The sequence below is a fragment of the Hippopotamus amphibius genome, chromosome 3 (genome assembly GCF_030028045.1).
Source record: "Hippopotamus amphibius kiboko isolate mHipAmp2 chromosome 3, mHipAmp2.hap2, whole genome shotgun sequence".
NCBI lineage: Eukaryota > Metazoa > Chordata > Mammalia > Artiodactyla > Hippopotamidae > Hippopotamus > Hippopotamus amphibius.
The window spans coordinates 19,480,524-19,499,645 of record NC_080188.1 but is presented as its reverse complement, the minus strand read 5'-3'; the positions used below and the strand labels follow the sequence as shown (position 1 = coordinate 19,499,645).

The 19,122-nt window shown below is 36.1% G+C and overlaps 1 protein-coding gene across 6 annotated transcripts in view; it reads right to left on the bottom strand.

Moving 5' to 3' along the window:
- N4BP2 (NEDD4 binding protein 2) overlaps positions 1–19,122 on the bottom strand; it is a 90,460-nt gene that overhangs the window by 69,159 nt on the left and 2,179 nt on the right. For 3 of the 6 annotated variants that reach the window (XR_009052540.1, XM_057726126.1, XM_057726121.1), the window contains exons 2-4: positions 16,745–16,808; positions 13,119–13,221; positions 11,331–11,430 (exon numbers count right to left, since the gene is read on the bottom strand). The gene's annotated coding sequence lies outside the window, so the exon portion shown is untranslated. Of the gene's footprint in view, positions 1–11,330; positions 11,431–11,922; positions 11,953–13,118; positions 13,222–16,744; positions 16,809–19,122 lie in introns of all 6 variants that reach the window. The other 3 variants (XM_057726122.1, XM_057726124.1, XM_057726123.1) reach the window with 2 other exon arrangements.

The following is a 19,122-nucleotide window of genomic DNA, read 5'->3' as shown; positions in this document are numbered from 1 at the left end:
ATGTTGCATGAGACAAGAAAGGAAACTACATAAAGATCAAGGGATCAATCCAAGAAGAAGAGATAACAATTATAAATATATATGCACCAAATATAGGAGCACCTCAATACATAAGGCAAATGCTAACAACTATAAAAGAGGAAATCAACAGTAACACAATAATAGTGGGGGACTTTAACACCCCACTTACACCAATGGACAGATCATCCAGACAGAAAATTAATAAGGAAACACAGCTTTAAATGACACGATAGATTTAATTAATATTTATAGGGCATTCCATCTGAAAACAGATTATACTTTCTTCTCAAGTGCACATAGAACATTCTCCAGGATAGATCACATCTGGGGTCACAAATCAAGCATTGGCAAATTTAAGAAAACTGAAATCGTATCAAGCATCTTTTCTGACCACAAGGCTATGAGATTAGAAATCAATTACAGGGGGAAAAGACTGTAAAAAACGAACACATGGAGGCTACTAAAGAACTAAGAGATCACTGAAGAAATCAAAGTGGAAATCAAAAAACACCTAGAGAAAAATGACAGTGAAAACACAACAATCCAAAACCTGTGGGATGCAGCAAAACCAATTCTAAGAGGGAAGCCTATAGCAATACAATCCTACCTCAAGAAACAAGAAAAATCCCAAATAAACAATCTAATCTTGCACCTAAAGAAACTAGAGAAAGAAGAACAAACAAAACCCAAAGTTAGCAGAAGGAAAGAAATCATAAAGGTCAGAGCAGAAATAAATGAAATAGAAACAAAGAAAATAGCAAAGATCAATAAAACTATTTCAGAAGAATTATACACCACGATTAAGTGACGTTTATTCCAGGAACACAAGGCTGGTTCAATATTCAAAAATCAGTATAACCCACCATATTAACAGGCTAATGAAGGGACTTCCCTAGTGGTCCAGCGGTAAAGACTCCGTGTTCCCAATGCAGGGGGCACAAGTTTGATCACTGGTCAGGGAACTAGATCCCGCATGCTTCAATTAAGAGCCTGCATGCCACAACTAAAGATTCCACATGCTGCAGCTAAGACCTGGCACAGGAATTCCCTGGTGGCACAGTGGTTAAGAATCCACCTGCCAGACTTCCTAGGTGGCGCAGTGGGTAAGAATCCACCTGCCAATGCAGGGGACACGAGTTCCATCCCTGCTCCAGGAAGATACCACATGCCGCGGAGCAACTAAGTCCATGCGCAACAACTACTGAAGCCCACGCGCCTAGACCCGTGCTCTGCAACAAGAGAGGCCACCGCAATGAGAAGGCTCTGCAACAAGAGAGGCCACCGCAATGAGAAGGCCGCACATGAAGAGTAGCCCCTGCTCGCCACAACTAGAGAAAGCTCGTGTGCAGCAACGAAGACCCAACACAGCCAATAAATAAATTAATTAATTAATTAATTAAAAAAAAAAAAAAGAATCCACCTGCCAATGCAGGGGACATGGGTTCGATCCCTAGCCTGGGAAGATCCCACATGCTGTGGAGCAACTAAGCCCATGCACCGCAACTATTGAGCCTGTGCTCTAGAGCCCATGAGCCACAACTACGGAGCCCACATGCCATAACTACTGAAGCCTGCATGCCTAGAGCCCATGTTCCACAACCTGCAACAAGAGAAGCCACTGCATGTGAGAAGCTTGTACATCGCAAAGAGGAGTAGCCCCTGCTACCCACACCTAGAGAAAGCCTGTGCACAGCAACAAAGACCCAACACAGCTAAAAATTAACTAATTTTTTAAAAAGACCCAGCACAAATAAGTAAATAAATATATATTGAAAAAAAACAAGCTAATGAAGAAAAATCACAATTATATCAATGAATGAAGAAAAAAAGTGACAAAATTCAACACCCATTCATAATAACTACTACCCAAAACACAGGAATATAAGAAAACTTCCTCAACTTGATTAAGAACACCTACAAAAACCCTACAGATAACATTTTATTTAATAGTAAAATACTATACGCTTTCCTCCTAAGACTGAGAACAAAGCAAGGTTGTCCACTCTCACCACTCTCATTAAAAATAATGCTGGAAGTTCTAGCCTGTGAAGTAAGGGAAGGGAAGGAAACAAAAGACATGCAGATTCAGAAGGAAAAAATAAAACTGTCTCTCTTTGTAGATGACATAGCTATCTGTGGAAAATCCCACGGAATCGACAGTCTCCAATATATGAGTTCAGCAAAGTGCAGGATACAAGATGAACACACAAAAGCAACTATACTTATATATTCTACCAATGAATACATGGACACTGTATTTAAAAATACAATCACTCACAAATGCTCAAAAAAATGAAATACTCTGGTATAAATCTAACAAAACATATACAAGATTTGTATGCTAAAAATACAAAATCGTGATGAAAAATACCAAAAATGTAAATGAATGGATTCATGGGGCTGTTAGACTCAACACAGTAAAAATGTCAATTCTCCCCAAATTGATATACAAGTTTAACACAATTCCTATCAAACCCCCAGCAAGACTTTTTGTGGATATGGACAAGATTATTTGTAAATTTAAATGGAAAAACAAAGGAACTGGAATAGTTAAAACAATTTTGAAAGAGAAATAGAGTGAGAGAAATCAGTCAAACTCAATTTTAAGACCTGTTATAAAGCTACACTTATCAAGACTCTATGGTATCAGTGGAGGGACAGACATACAGATCTGACAACAGATTATAGACTTGGAAGCAGAAGAGAGAACCCAAAAACAGACCAACATGAATATGCTCAACTGACTTCTGACAAAAGTACAAAAGCAATTCAATGGAAAAAATATAGCCTTTTCAATAAATGCAACTGCAGCAAGTAGACATCCACAGAAAAAAAAATAAACTTCGACCTAAGTCTCATACTTTATTAAAAAAAATAAAATAATTCAGTTAGAAAATGGGGGGGGGGGACATTACACCAAAAGGATATACAGATGACAAATAGGCACATAAAAGATTTCAACATCTTTAGCCATTAAGTAAATGCAATTTAAAGCTACAATGAGATATTACTTACACATCTATTAAGTTGGCTAACAAAAAATAATGACAACACCAAATCCTGGCAAGAATGCAGAGAAACTGGATGGCTCCCATGCTGCTGATGGGAATGTAAAATGGTAAAGCCACTCTAGACAATAGTTTGGCAGTTTCTTAAAGTAAACCCGCAACTACCATACAATTAAGCAATTGCACTTCTGGGCATTTATCTCTAAGAATGAAAAATTAGGTTCACCCAAAAACCTGTACACAAATGTTTGTAGCAGCTTTACTCATTATAACCAAAAGCTAAAAAACAATTCATATGTCCTTCAATGGGTACATGGTTAAACAAACTATGTTACTTCCATCCCATGAAGTACTAGTCAGCAGTAAAAAGAAACATACTATTGATACACAAGACCTGCATGAAATTCCAGAGAATTACAGAATTATACTGAGTGAAAAAAGTCAATCCCAAAAGGCTATATAATGAATAATCCCCACTTATTTAACATTCTTGAAACGACAAAATCATAGAAACAGAGAACAGATTAGCGGTTGCCAAAGGTTACGGAGGAGGAAGGAGAGGGGAGTAGTGGGTGTGGCTATAAAAGGGTAATTTGAGGGATTTTTATGGTGATGGAAATGTTCTGTATCTTGACTGTATTAACGTCAATATCCTGGTTGTGATGCCATAGTACAGCTTTGTAAACATGTTTCTTCATTGGGGGAACTAAGTAATGAGCGCAGGAGATTTCTTTGTATTATTTATACAACTGCACATGAATCTACAATCTCAAAAAGTTTAATTTTGAAAAAAAGGATGTAAAATTAAAAAATCAGTTCCTCAGTCATACTAGTCACATTTCAAGTGCTCAATAGCTACATGTAGTTTATGACTATCATACTGCACAGTAAACTTTTCCATAAGTTATATTGGACAGCACTGTTCTAGAATATAAATTCTATAGGGCAAGTGAATATCCCACTTTAGGAAGCTAAGAAGCCTTATATACAAAAAGTACAAATTGAAGGTCATAAAGAAAAAGAAGTACTAACACATCTAGCCACATTTAAATGTAAAATGCCTGTATATCAAAAAAACATTTAGGGGAAAATATGCACAACATATGGCAGTCTTTCTAATTTCTCTCCTTCCATTCTTTCTTAAACAGGATTTTGCCCCCACCATTTCTACCACTACACTAAAAACTGCTTATATCCAAATTACCAGTAACCTATGTCAATGATAAAAGTCAAAGATAAAAGGTTTAATCCACTGGGAAGTTACAGCAATCCTAAATTTGTATTCAACTAGTAAAAGCCCTCTCTCTGTAACTATTAGAACAAGAAGGTCCCCACTCCACCCCCCACCCAGACATACAGAGGAGGAGGAGGAAAAGGAAGAGGAAAAAACAGAAAGGACACAAGATTCAAGCCACACGGTAAGTATAATTTGACTTAATATCTATACAACACAATGCATTTTATTTTCAAGTACACAAGGAATTATGCTAGAAATCAGTGGCTAAAATATAATTAGAAAACCCAATTACTTGAAAATTAAGAAATACACGTCTATACATCAAAGACATCATTATGTTAATTACAAATTAATATTAATTTTAAAAATAAGTATTAATATTAATTAGAAAATATTTTTAACCAAATAAAAATGTTATAATCCATACTTGTGAGATACAATTAAAGTCATGCACAGAAGAAGAGCATACAAATGCATACATTAGAAAAGAAGAAAGGCTAGAGACTTCCCTGGTGGCACAGTGGTTAAGAATCCACCTGCCAATGCAGGAGATACAGGTTCAAACCCTGATCCAGGAAGATTCCACATGCTGCAGAGCAACTAAGCCTGAGAGCTACAAATACTGAGCCCATGTGCCCCAACTACGGAGGCCCGCGTCGCAGACCCCGTGCTCCACAACAAGAGAAGCCACCACAATGAGAATAAGAAGCCCGTGCACCACAACAAAGAGTAGCCCCCCCTTGCTGCAACTAGAGGAAGCCCGCTGGCAGCAACAAAGACCCAACACAGCCAAAAATTAATTAATTGATTGATTAATTTTAATAAAAGGGCTAAAAAAAAATCAATGATTTAAGCATCCAACAAACAGTTGAAGAAAACAGCAAATCAAACCCAAAGAAACTAGAAAGAAGGAAATAATAAAGAGCAAAGAGAAAATAGAAAACTATAGTTGTATGGAGGATCAAAAAAGTCAAAGATGGTTTTTCTTTAAAAAACAAAAAACAAAAAAAATGCAAGATAAATCACTGGCAAGAGTGATCAAAAAAAGAGAGAAAAGGCACAAACAACCAATATTAGAAATGAAAATGGAAACATCACTCTCAAGCCCACTGACATTTAAAAAAAGGAGATCAATCTTGTCTTACAAGACTCTCACTATCTTAAGACTCTGATACATCTCTCTAGGGGTCCAGTATATGTCTATATACAATTTATTGAAGAAATTTGCTTCCTTTTCACCTTGTTAAAGTTTGAAATTAATGAATAAATTCTTTGTTGTTAAAAAAAGAGATGAAGATATCATAATTTAACACCCATAAATTTTAAACTTTAAATGAAATGCACATATTATTTTTTAATAAACAAACATCATACCATACCAGATATAAGAAAAAAGATCTGATAGCTCTATACCTATTAAAGAAGTGAAATCTGTAACTTAAAACCTTCCCACAAAGAAAACTCTAGATCTATGTAGCTTCATCAATAAATTCCACTAAAGGGACTTCTCTGGTGGTCCAGTGGTTAGGACTCCACTCTTCCACTGCAGGGGGCTTGGGTTCCATCCCTGGTTGGGGAACTAAGATCCTGCATGCCGCATGGCAAGGTCAAAAAAATTTTAATTTTTTTAAATAAATAAATAAATAAATTCCACTAAATAATCTAATATCAATCTTATACAAACTTTTCCAGAGACCAGAGAAAAAAGAAGCACTTCCCAACTCATTTTATGAGGCCAATATAACCTGATAACAAAACTTTGCGAGGATATTAAAAGAGAGAAAAATTACAAGCCTATTTGATTTATGAAAATAGATGCAAAATTCCTAAACAAAATATTAAAGTAGTAATACATAAATTATGAGTGATGTTACATAAAATACAAAAATTATTAGTGATTGATAAAAATAATGCATCGCTAATCTGAATTTATTTTAAGAATATAAGGTTGTCAAAATATTTGAAAGTCAACCAATGCAATTCCTGATATTAACAAAATAAAGAAGAAAAGTCACATAGTCAACTACATTGTACCAGAGGTCATGGCCAGAGCATTAAGACTTGAAAAGGAAATAAAAGTTTTAAAGATTAGAAAGGAAAAAGCAGAAACATCATCATTCACAGATTCTAAAACTGAGTGCATATAAATCCAAAAGAATTTACAGATTACCTGTTGGATTACCCAGATAATTTAGGTAGGTTGCAGAATTGTATTCCTCTTTAACACCAACATTGAGAATATAAAATTAAACCTAATGGTCTAGACCTGTCAGGAGCATTTACTCAGCTAATAAATCCCTCCTCCAAAGAACATTCTAACAACATTATCTTCTTCTCAGGACAGTGCCACTCAGGATTTTCTCATTACTCAGTTTGGAATCAGTGGAGCCTTCCCAGTCTTACCCTCTCCTTTGGTGTTCTCTCCGTGGCTTTAAACACTAACAAAATGCTAACTAATTTACACCTTGAATCTGCACCTCTTCCCTGACTCCAGACCCATGTCAAACCACCCACTGAACATCTCCACTATGTGTATCTAATAGACATCTCAAATCAAACATGCCTAAGTGATCTTCTGATCCTCCACTGCAGACCTCTCAACCTCAGCAACAGCAGTTTCCAGTTGCTGAGGCCAAAAAACTGAGTCATTTTTGCCTCCTCTTTCCCTCACACCTCATGTCTAATCATCCAGCAAATCCTGCCAGTTCTAAATTCAATGTATATTCTGATCATATGGTAGCTCTATGTTTAACCTTCTGAGGAACTGCCAGACTGTTTTCCAAAGTGGCTGCACCATTTTAAGTTTCTACCAGAATTGTATGGGGATTCCCATTTCTCTACATCCTCACCAACACCTGTTATTGTCCCTCTTTTTGACTATGGCCATCCTAATGGTATCTCATTGCAGTTTTAACTTGCATTTCCCTAATAACTAGCAATGACCATCACTTATGAGCTTACTGGCATTCATATATCTTCTCTGAAGAAATGTCTATTTGGAACCTTGGCCCATTTTTAAATTTAAGGGTTACTAGTCTATGTTACTGAGCTGCAAGAGTTCCTTATATTTCTGGATACAAGTCCTTTATCAAATACAAAATATTTTCTCTCATTCTGTGGGTTGTCTTCTCACTTTCTGGATGGTGTCCTTTGAAGCATATTTTTTTATCTTGATTAATTTATTTTTTCTTTTGTCATTTACACTTTTGCTGTCCTATCTAAGAAACCATTGCCATGTGCAGTTTACTGTATGTCAATTATATCCAAATAAAAGTTCTTAAAAACAAAACAAAAAATTCCCCATTTTATTGTGCAGCCATTTTCTAGCTAAATTAAGAAAACTAAAGGGAATAAATGATACCCACTTTAAAAAACATAAATTAAAAAAAGAAACCATTGCCTAAACCAAGGTCACAAAGATATATGCCATGTTTTCGCCTAAGAATTTTATAGTTTTAGCTCTTACATTTAGGTCTTCAATCCATTTTGAGTTACTTTTTGTATGTGGTGTAAGATAGGGGTCCAAGTTCATTCTTTTTCATGTGGATATCCAGTTGTCCCATCACCATGGGTTGAAAAGACTATTCTTTTCCCATTGAATGGTCTTGGGACCCTTACTGAAAATCAACTGACCATGAGAATAAGAGTTTACTGCTTGACTCTCAATTCTATTTCATTCATCTATATGTCTATTCTTATGCCAGTATCACATTGTCTTGATTACTGTGCTTTGCAGTAAGTGTTAAAATTAGGAAATATGAGTCTTCCAACTTTGTTCTCCTTTTTCAAAACTGTTTTGACATTCCGGGCCCCTTGCATTTTCCATGTGAAATTTAGAGTCAGCTTGTCAATTTCTGCAACGTCAGATAGCATGTTGACAGGGACTGCACTGAATCAGTAGATCATAAGTCAAATCAGGTCACTCCTTTGCTTTCAAAACCTCCAATAGCTCTGCAACTCATACAGAGTAAAAGCCCAAGTTCTTAAAATGACCTAGTTACAGTCCTAAACAGTCTGGTTCCCTAATAATTCTCTCAAATCATTTCCTGCTACTCTCCCTCTTGCTCTTTTTTTTCCCCATCTTTATTGGAGTATAATTGCTTTACAGTATTGTTAGTTTCTGCTGTACAACAAAGTGAGTCAGCTATATGTATACATATATCTCCATATCCCCTCCCTCCCACCTTCCCTATCCCACCTACTTAGGTCTTCACAAAGCATCCAGCTGATCTCCCTGTGCTCTGTAGCAGCTTCCCATTAGCTATCTATTTTACATTTGGTAGTGTGTATATGTCAATGATACTCTCTCACTACGTCCCAGCTTCCCCTCCCCACCGCCATGTCCTCAAGTCTGTTCTCTACATCTGCGTATCTCTTCCTGCTCTGCCACTAGGTTCATCAGTACCATTTTTCTAGATTCCATATATATGCGTTAGCATATGGTATTTGTTTTTCTCTTCTCATTTACTTCACTCTGTATGACAGACTCTACGTCCATTCACCTCACTACAAATAGCTCAATTTCATTCCTTTTCATGGCTGAGCAATATTCCATTGTATATATGTGCCACATCTTTTTTATCTATTCATCTGTTGATGGGCATTTAGGTTGCTTCCTTGTCCTGGGTATTGTAAATAGTGCTGCAGTGAACATTGTGGTACATGTATCTTTTTGAATTATGGTTTTCTCTGAGTATATGCCCAGTAGTGGGATTGCTGGGTTATATGGTAGCTCTATTTTTAGTTCTCCATAGTGGCTGTATCAATTTACATTTCCACCAACAGTGCAGGAGGGTTCCCTTTTCTCCACATCCCCTCCAGCATTTATTGTTTCTAAATTTTTGGTGATGGCCATTCTGACCAGTGTGAGGTGATACCTCATCGTGGTTTTGATTTGCATTTCTCTAATGATTAGTGATGTTGAGCATCTTTTCATGTGTTTGTTGGCAATCTGTATGTCTTCCTTGAAGAAATGTCTATTTAGGTCTTCCACCCATTTTTGAACTGGGTTGTTTGTTTTTTTGATATTGAGCTGCATGAGCTGCTTGTGAATTTTGGAGATTAATCCTTTGTCAGTTGCTTCGTTGGCAAATATTTTCTCCCATTCTGAGGGTGGTCTTTTCATCTTGTTTATGGTTTCCTTTGCTGTGCAAGAGCTTTTAAGTTTCATTAGGTCCCATTTGTTGATTTTTGTTTTTATTTCCATTATTCTGGGAGGTGGGTCAAAAAGGATCTTGCTATGGTTTATGTCATAGAGTGTTCTTGCTCTTTCTTAAACTCACCCAGTATTCTCCTGCTTTTCTGCCCTTACACTTGATTCATAGCCTGAAATGTGCTTCCCCACCCAGATATCTATCTGACTTACTTTTTATAAGACTTTATTCATGGCACCTTTGTAGTGAGGCTTTCCCTAATCACCCAGTGTAAAATTGTGCACACATGCAGAGTTCTCTCCATCTTCCTTTCATTATTTTTTTGCTTCAAAGCAGTTATCACTCTATAGTTTAGATGTTTATTTTGTTTAATGCCTGTATACCGACACTAGACAGTAAGCTTTTTGAAAACAAATGTTTTTGTCAATTCTCTTCACTCCTGCACTGCCATCACTAAACAATAAGTACCAAAATTAAATACCAATACTAAAACAATGTCTAGCATATAGTAAGCACTCGATAAATTTCTGCTGTATGAATAAAGGATTAAGGCAGGGAAAAAGAATCAAGAAGAACAAGAAAGCAATAGGTACAGAATTCTAAGAAGAAATAGAAATACTCAATAAATATTAAAAAGTTTAACCCCATTAATAAAACCAAATTAAAAGAGATAAAATTGACTTAAAACATTTTTATATTGCCTATCAAATGAAAATAATTTTTAAAATGACAATAGCCAGTGTTGGCAAGGCTAGAGTAAAATAAAAATTCTCATACACTGTGAAAAGCATAAACTGGTATAACCTTTCTGAAAAGCAAAATGGCATTCACTACATATCAAGAAATTTTAGGTTACTTATATTTTTTGACCCACTTTTTTATTCCACTTCTAGAAATTCATCGTAAAAAATAATCACAGATTTACATAAATATTTATATAGAGATGTTCAAAATACTGTAACTTTTTTAACAAAGAAAAATGGAAAACAACTAAATATTTGGTAAGAAAGGAATGATAAAAAAATTTCTAAATAGTAAGTATAATGTATTAAATACTTAACATATGTCAGCTAGAATGTTAAGATCATGATTTTACTTAATTCTTAAAACAGTAAGTAATAATATGCCTATTTCACAAATAAAAAAACTAAGGACTAGAAAAAGTAAGTATCAGGCTTAAGGCTCTTAAGTAGTAAAACCGGGATCTGAACCCAGGTTTGTTAGACTCCACTAGATATAATATCCCTGTAGATTCATAAGATGGAATTTTATACAGCCATTAAGGACTATATTTTGGATAATATTAACTAGAGTTTTTTAAAAAACTATGTTAAAAAAGAAAGCAAGACATAAAATAAAATATAATTTATACAGACACCTAAATGGGACTGGACTATATTAACTAGAAAGGAAATCCTGGGTAATGGTAACTTTATTTTTCACTACTACTTTTTTTATCTACTTCTTATATACTACTTTTGCAGTTTCCAAATAATCTATAATATATATACTCTTTCATCATCAGGGGAAAAAACAATCACTATTATTAATTAAAGCTGAATCTTGGACTTCCCTATACACTTCCTCCAGCTTGCAAACTATATATCCTTCCATCCCTTTTTTTTATTCTGTATACCTATATGGAAAAGGATCTAAATATACAGGCAGTTTAAGTATCCAACCAGTATTCAGTATAGGGAAGAAACTCTCATGTAAAAACATACATAGCTGACATTCCTCCCAATTGCTCAGGATATCCAGTTTATTTCAATCCTATTTATTCACTTAAGTAATGTTCACATTTAACTTTTATCACCTTATCTTATATATTGATATCTTCCTTTTTCCATAAAGAAGGACTTATTAATACACTAGTTTTAACAAGCTTGTGTAGCTTCTTCACATACATACCTGACCTAAGTATTCTAAAAGGATATGGGAAATAAGGATGGGTAAGAAGTTTTGATATATTATGGAGAAATGTGAAAGGGCTGGTTCTCAAATGAAGAACCTAAAAACAAATAATATAAATTGTTATTAATAGTGATACCATGAATATATAAATTTCATATACACATTTTCCAAGCTCTTCTACTTCTATTATTAAATTTTAAACTGACAGAACCTAACCAATACATACTTGCTCACAGATTATCATCAAAATATTTCAGCATGTTAAGCAGAGGTCTTATCAACTCTAGTTCTTTTCTTTTCTTTTTAACAGATAAGGATATATATTCTTTTAACCATTAAAAAAAATTCAGTATGAATATGAAATCTATAAATAGTAGCAAAAGTGAACATGAACTCTAACAGTGGTATGGCAATGGTCAGTACTGCCATTAAAGTGGATGCACCAATAAATACCACTTCAGGGGAAAAAACTTTCCTACTAAAAACCACATGAGCACAATCCTAACACTTAAAAATTTTTCTATATCATTTTATGAATAAATCTGTTACATGCATATATTATAAGGGCTAATAATTTTAAAGAACTTACCTTTATGGAAAAATATCCAGAAATAAATTTCTATAACAACCAAGAAAGATATTCTATTTAATACTCAATATGAACCATTTAGAAAGAATAGGCCTAAGAAAACTGATACTAAGAATCAAATATATTAATACTATTTTAGCTCTTTAAAACCACCACAAAAGGAACAAAAACAAAAAGCCACCTCTCTATAAGGAACATATATGGAAGTTAGAAGACAGACATGGTACAATCCCAGGCAAGATCAGAAAGCATTTCTCTCGGAAACAGTTGCTACCAAGAACCAATACAATCAATCTTTATTGGGGATTCAATTACCTACAAGATGATTTTAAGTGTACTGCTTAAAGGTAGATTCTAAATCTCATCAAGGTACCAAAGGGTGTATCACTAAAAAAGACATTATTTACAGAAAATATAACCAACTTAAGGTAACCAATAATGTTAAAATGTATCTGTCTGTCATAAGAACTACTGTAAGTAATAACTGAAGACCTACTAACTATTGATAAAGTATGGTTAAATAAATTATGACAAAAATCATGCTCTGGAACACAATGCAGCTATGAAAAAGTTGAAGGTAGAATGTAAAAACCAGAAAGATCTCTGAGATATATTCTTAAGGGAAAAAGCCAGTTGCTGAACGATATACAGCTTTGGGCCAAAGAATGGCAGGAAAGTGTATTTCTCTACAATTCTTCACCACTTTCTTTATTCCTTCATTACTTACTACCAGTACTCATCTTGCTTAGATATTTTAGAGTCTCACATTGTTGGTTTTACTGACATATTTTCATCTGTATGTGTTTATTTCCCCAATTAGCCATGTTCCTTGAGAACACAGATTATGATATATACTATTTCAATCTGGCATTTAGTCATAGTCCCATACATAAAACAGGTGTACAAAAAATATTTGTGGATGGCTAAAATACATACAATATGAAGGAGCAAGAAGTGGCATTTTAGAAGCAAAGACACCAAAACACACATTAAATGGGAAACCATAATACAGTTCTTTAGACTTCTTGGGTCAACATGTTTTATGCAACCACAAGCTCTTTGAGAAATTCTAGTAACAAAATATGTGATTACATTTTCCTTCTTATGAGAGATTTTTTAAATCACAAAAATACGTAAATAAAAGCTTGAAAACCTATATGTAAAATGTACACACTCTATGACTTCAATAAACTTACCATCTGTCTGGCATTGATGCTATCAATGTGTCTATTAAGGCCACAGTTGACACCTGCAAACTCTATAGTTCTTCCTGTTATCCAACATAATGTCTTCTTACTACTATAAAAAAAAAAAAATGTAAATGATGATATATTATACACATATGTATCAAAAGCAAATTTATATCAAACAATAATCCTAAATGAAATCGAAGTCCAAAATATAAACACATAAATATATATCATATTCCAAACAGAAAACCACAAAGTAAAGAAAAAAGACCAACCTCATCTGTCACCATTGGAGTTATATAAAGGGAAATGGTTATATAAAGGGAAAGACCTAAGCATTTATTCTGCCTTTTAAGTAGAACATCATTTCAAGGTAACAAAATAGCCCTAATTGATGAGAAACCTCTTACTTATTGAAGACAACTATATAATAGGCTCTAAAACTAATTACCATATTGTAAACCATAATTAAACAGCTGATCAAGAATCACCACAATCATCAATGAAGGCTAAAATCATTAGATGAAAGGTTGATAGAGATACACCTGGTGCCACAGTACCATGCCACAGATTATTTGCTAGATATAAAAATACAAACATAATTTTACAATACAATGACCTGGTTGTCATCACCTTGACCTGGTGATCAAACAAGCATCCAAATGGTGGGACAACTAAACAGTACATGCCTGTAAGGCAATAAAAGATGTTTTTGGAACAATCAGAGAAATCTGAATATGGTATGAGTATTATATATTAGGGAATTATTGATAATTTTGCAAGGAATCATAATGGTTTTGTGGTTATACAGGAGAATATCCTTTTTCTGGAAGATATGTCAAAGATAGTATGTCTTATAAACGTTTTTTTTGAAGACTTTTTTTTGTAATTAATTAATTTATTTATTGGCTGCACTGGACTCAACCACTGCGCACTGTGCAACCCAGGAAGTCCCATCTTATAAACTTTTAAAAGAGTGAATTTCAAGCTAAACCCTTAAATGAAATTTATCAAAGTTAAAAATATATATAACATTTATAACACAAATGTATGGTACACAAGAAGAAAAACAAAACAAAACCCAGAAAAACTCATTTGTCACCATTTACTTTTAAATCATTCAGGAAATTTATATATACATAGAAATATATATATACAAAGCAAATGTAGCAAAATTATTAGTAATCATTAACTCTAGGAGGTGGGTATACATGAGTTCAATGTACTATTCTATTTTCTATATGTCTATGTATTTTGCTAATAAAAGTTTTTAAAGTGCACCATGCTTCAAGTAAACTGGTTTGTTTACCTCTACAAAGTAAAAAATCCTTTTTTAATTCAAATACCAACTCTTAATTTGAAACTTTGAATTCAAATATAGCAAGTTTTAATAAAGCAGGGCACACTCAATATTTTAAAGGTTATATCTGGTTACATATGTGTCCTAAAAAAAAGAAAAATTCAATCATGTGGTAAGGGAAGGAAGAAAATGAAAGGAAATTTTTTAAAAGATAAAAATTAAGATAAGAACCCAAATAGCCAAAATAACCTTGAGGGGGAAAAAAAAAGTTAGTTATTGTATACTGTTGATGGGGATGTAGAAACGGAGCAGCCACTGTGAAAAATGGTACACAGGCTCTTCAAAAAAGTAAAAATAGGGACTTCCTTGATGGCACAGTGGTTAAGAATGCACCTGACAATGCAGGGGACACAGGTTCGAGCCCTGGTCCGGGAAGATGCCACAGAGCAACTAAGCCCGTGCACCACAACTACTGAGCCTGTGCTCTAGAGCCCGCAAGCCACAACTTCTGAGCCCACGTGCCAGAACTACTGAAGCCCGCGCACCTAGAGCCCATGTTTCGCAACAAGAGAAGCCACTGCAATGAGAAGCCCAAGCACCACAACAAAGAGTAGCCCCTGCTCACCACAACTAGAGAAAGCCCATGCGCAGCAACAAAGACCCAATGCAGCCAATAAGTTAATTAATTAATTTTTAAAAAGTCAACCATCAGCTGGAAAATTGATGCTATACTGTTTTCTGGGATTCTCAAGGTCCAGTATTGGGACATTATCAGGAAAAGCGTTCAACAATCAACAGTGCTCGGTACAGTGAGATGCTTATTGAAGATCTGAAGCCTAAACTTCAGATTAAATGCAGAGGACTGCTATCCAAGGGCGTTGTGATCTTGCATGAGAATGCACATCCGCACACTTCTGCCCACACTGTTGACACTGCAAAAACTTCCTTTTTGAGGTGTTAAAGCATCCTTCCTGTAGTGCAGCCAAGAATTCTCTCCCAACCTCCAATACAGTTAACTGCCTTAAGGTAGGCGATAGATGGACCCCTGGGTTGGACAGCTGGTGTTTGTCAAGTGGAGTAAAATTGAAGCTTGGTTTTCCCTAGACACTCAGGACAAAGTTACTGGCAAGAGCTGAGCTTTGTTGAAGTAAAGAGATAAGATGACCACTCCTGAGGTCAAGGAAAACTTCCCTGTCTGCACAAGCTCACGAAGGCTCCTTGGGGGTTAAAAAAAGGAAATGGGAGCCACTCCATAATAAGTGTGGACATACCCCCTCAGGCCTTTGTGGTGGAATCCATCTTAGCAAAAAGTTGCACACACATGTTGGGGACAGTCCTAGGACAGGTCTGATGTGAAAAAGAAACAAGATAATTGGCCAAAAGTAAACAAAGACCTGGAAGGACTCTCCTATACACATGATTTAAATCACCTCTTTACTCATTAGAGAGGATGCCCATACACTTTCTCTCCAGGTGTATTATTTCTGCCTTGCTTCAGTCTTAAATAAACAGTTTTTGTGTGCTCTCCTACTTGTGCTGTGTCTCTAATAATAAAATTTATACCTGTTTTTATAGTTTTGCCTCCTTGAAACATCTCTGCTTTCAAACGGGGGCAAGAGCCAGGGCCACTTTGCTTCTAGCCTCTAGCCCCTGGTGGTCTAGTGGCTAGGATTCCTGGTTTTCATCCAGGCTACCCAGGTTTGATTCCTGTGCAGAGAACTAACATCTCTTCTAAGGACTGCTCACTGCTGTCTCTCTGAGATCAGCCTAACAGACATCCACTTGGATATTACACAGGCACTTCAAGCCTGAGAGTTCCAGCTTAAAATGCTTCAATGACTCTACAGCTTTCAAGATCAAGTTCCAACTCATTGGTAAAGCATTCAACTCCTTGGTAAAGCATTCAAGTATTTCTATGATCTGGCCCCTTACCTATACTCACCCTCCTCTTCCTCTACTCCTCCTCAGGTACTCTCTACTCCTCCTGTATCTAATTATTGGTTTCCCAAAGTAGATCATTTCACATTTCTGTTCCTCACACATGTTCTACTCAAAAGTCCCTCCACCCTCATCCCAACCAACCCATATTTCTTAGCTCAATTAACTTCCTTTCAGGAAAGTTTTCCACTATCCCAAAGTCTGATTTACACAGAGCTGCCACTGCACCCTAGATATAACTCTGCCTTAGCACCTTTATATTTATTTGTTTAGACTACTAGTCTATAAGCATCTCACAATGTGTTTTTATTTAGCAAACAAGAGCTTAATAAATATTTGTTGTATGCCAGCACAAACCAAAAACCAATTTAGTTCTTTAAAATATTGGGCTTACCATTTCAGTACCTGGAATACTCAGGTCCATAATACAGGGCATCTCTTTCCCATTAATAAAATACCTAGGGAAATAAATTGAAAGTCAGAAGGGTGGTTAAGATTCAGAATGGACATTCTTTGTGTCTGCCCAAAACTCCTTCTCCTCCCCTACTCCACCAGGGGCCTGATTCCTGCTAAGAGACCGCTGGCCATATAAGTAAGCACATCACATGACCTACGCTGAACTAGGCATAGTACCTCATCCCCTCAGTTGCAGGGATTGGTCAAAGGACAGGCAAGTGACCAAATCTACATAAAGCCTCTGACATGAGTCTCTAAGTAGAAAAGCCTGTGCGCCAGGATCTAGGTCCCACCTTGTGAAGAAGCATATTTGCAGTAGGAGAGACGATGCCAGTGTCATAGATTATAAGTATAGGAGGGATTGGGAATTCCCTAGTGATCCAGTGATTAGGACTCGGAGCTTTCACTGCTGAGGCCCAGGTTGGGGAACTAAGATCCCACATGCCGCTCAGTGCAGCCAAAAAATAAAAGTATAGGAAGGATCTAACTATGGGCACGTTCCCACCTTAGCTCCTTGGCCATCTCTACCCATACACTTTCTGTTATATGGTTATTGAACTAGTAAGTCTTCCATCCATAGGCGATTTCAAACTGTATCTCTGTTACTTGCAATCCAAAAAGTCCTAACTAATAACCAGAAAAACTGAATAAGATGGAAATTATATGTAAACATATATTTCATTGAAAGTGTAAAAGGACCTACCTAGTATGCCATTCCTACTTAGAAAACTTTCATCTATCAGATATATCGTCTTTCTCTTCCCACTTCCCTACTAGGTAAACCCCCAAATTACTATGTAATTCCCTTTTTAATACATTCTATGCAAATCACGTCTTTTTTTGTGGTCGCACGGAGAGGGATGCAGGATCTTAGATCCCCCATGAGGGATGGAACCCATGCCTCCTGTAGTGGAAGCATGGAGTTTTAACCACTGGACCACCAGGGAAGTCCCTCACATCATTTTTTAAGATAAGTCAATTTACCTCTTTATTCTGTTACACCCTAACTAGTACATGGTGCGATGACAATAGGCAGTTACAAATGGGAATGTAGAATGCTAGGGAAACAAGTAGAGGGCCGGCTTCCCTAGAGAGGTATCACCTCTGTGGAGACCTGAGACATAAGTAGGAGCTAACAAAACCAAAGGGGAGGGAAGCAGGGGGCTAGGGGAGGCTTTCCAGACAGAGGAAAGCTTCTGCACGCAGGCCTAGATTTAACAAATGTGGCATCCTGAGGGCGAAATGCAAGTAGTTGTTTATGACTAGCAGCACATTGAGGGCAAAAGGGAAAAAAGTGACAGAGGATGAAGAAGTAAACAGATGCCAGATCATGATCCTGAAAGCCAAGTTAAGAAGTTCACATTTTATCCTGAAGGCAATGAAGTCACCAAAAAAAAAAAAAAAAAAGGCTTTGGCACATCCCTGGCAGTCCAGTGATTAGGACTCTGCGATTCCACTGCAGGAGGGCACAGGTTTGATCCCTGGTCGGGGAACTAAGATCCCATGAGCTGAGCAGCATGGCACAGCCAAAAAACAAAGGTGGGGGAGGGGAGGTTTAGCAAGGGAGTTACAGATTTAAATGTGTTAGATTATTCCAGTTACAGTGGGAAATGTGGATTGGAAGGCAAGACTAGAAGCAGGGATAACCACTTAGGAGACTATTGCAGCAATCCAGGTAAGCAATGATGCTAACCACGGAGCAGGATGATAGCCTTGGGAACAGAGAAAAGGCACAGATTCAAGAGATACTAAGGAGGAAGAATCCAACAGGGATCAGTAATCAATCAGAATATACATGGAAAAAGAAAGGAAAAGGAATAGCCCATGTTTCTGCCAAGTTATTATTAGCAGTGCCTACTATTTATTGAATTCTTACCACACATGCACTATCTCATTTAATCTTCCCCTAGAAAGAAGAGGTAGTTTGTTTCAAATTTTTAGTTTGAGGCTGGGTTGATAATAACTACAGTTTGGGATATGCTCAGTCTGAGTTACCTGTGGGAGCGTACAAATGAATATATCATGAAGGTAGATGATATATGAATCCGGTTATCAGGAAAGAGCTTTGGGTTAGAGATATAAGAATTATCAGCATACAGATAGTAACTGGGAGAAATATTTTTTACAGTAAAATATCTCCTTTATTCATGCCAATATTTATCTAATACCTACACAGATATAGCTTTGGGACTAGTGTTAGGGGAAAAAAATTGAGTAAAATTCAGTGAAACTCACAGTTACTATAGAGAGGAGGTAGCTCAATATAGCAGTAAGTATATAATGGAAATACATTAAAGGTTCAGAGGTAATACAATG